Below are 1,481 nucleotides of genomic sequence, written 5' to 3' on the forward strand. Positions count from 1 at the left end.
CACCCCTCTACTATACAAGATGCAATGGCCAGAGCTCTTGAATATGAATCCTACATTACGTCCAGCACAGAGGTACTAAGGTTGGTACAGTCATCAGGATTCAAGGCCAGAAAAGGGCAGCTTTCAGAGAAGTTTGAGGGACTTTGGTGGCACTGTAACAAACCTGGGCACAAGGGAGCTCAATCTCGGCAACTTAAACAGAGGGAAGGTGCCACGACAGGAAAGGCTGCTACCGAGAAAGGTTGTTGGAACTGTGGAAAGCAAGAACATATGAGGAGCCAGTGTAGGAAGAATACCACCAATAAGTCAGTTTCGGGAAACCAGTAGTGGTTGGTTCTTAGGGACGCCCACCAGCCCCTATCATGCAAGTCCCAACAGCTAAGTGTAAAATGGCAAGCACACATAGTGTCTACGTGACAGGAAAGCTAGATGGCCAAAGTTGCAACTTTGTCATACATTCTGCATCTCAGCAAACCCTTGTGAGTATCAAGGTGCTGGATCAAAAATGAGTACCAGAAGCTGTACAGAAGATCTGTGGTGTGACAGGACATTATGCAAGGTTATGGGGACCAGTGTGGGTAACTATTGAGCTCGTGGGCATAAAGGACAAACAGAAAGTATACTTGGCTATCATTGAAGACCAATGCATATTAGGATTGGACTATTTACTACCGATGAAGTGTGTAGTTAACTTCGAAAAAATGACGATTGGAAACAACAAAGGCCAGATTTCAGTAAGTTTTGCTGCATCCGTTGATTTGCATGTCACAGCATGAGTCAACTGCAATACCCCCTATGTCAGAGAAAATAATTTGGGGTAGAATAAAAGAACATCCCCAGGGAAGCACGATGCTTGTGGAAGCAGTGGAAGACCCATCTAGGCCAGCGGATTTGAAGATTGGAAGGTCACTTGTGGTAAATCATCAAGTAGTACCCATAACAGTGGCTAATTTCTCTAAATGTGAGCAGACACTTAAGGAAGAGGCATTGTTGGGTGTATGCCAGGAGGTAGAGCAAGTCAATGTTAGGGCAAGAAATACAACAATAATGAAAGGACAACTTCTCCTAGAACATTTAACTGACCTCTATAAGAAGAACATAGTCCATCTGTCATCATCACAGGTTCTTCAGGTTAGGGAACTTTTGGCGAATTATGCAGACGTCTTTTCAAAAGGAGATCATGGCCTTGTGGAGCACAGAATAAACACAGGCAATCACCATCCAATAAAGATCCCTCTGAGGAGAATAGCTCTGGCAAAGCGACAAGAGATTGAGAAGGTCATAGATGGCCTAATTAAGGAAGGGATAGTCGAGAAATCAGATGGTCCCTGGTCACCTCCCGTCGCGTTAATCCAGAAGAAGGATGGGACCCAACAATGCTGAGTGGACTTCAAGGCTCTTAACAGTATAACTGAAAATGACTCGTATCCACTGCCAAGAATTGATGATACTCTTGATGCTCTAAGTGGAGCCAGGTGGTT

This window comes from Limulus polyphemus, unplaced genomic scaffold, assembly GCF_000517525.1.
Source record: "Limulus polyphemus unplaced genomic scaffold, Limulus_polyphemus-2.1.2 Scaffold6694, whole genome shotgun sequence".
Classification (NCBI taxonomy): Eukaryota; Metazoa; Arthropoda; class Merostomata; order Xiphosura; family Limulidae; genus Limulus; species Limulus polyphemus.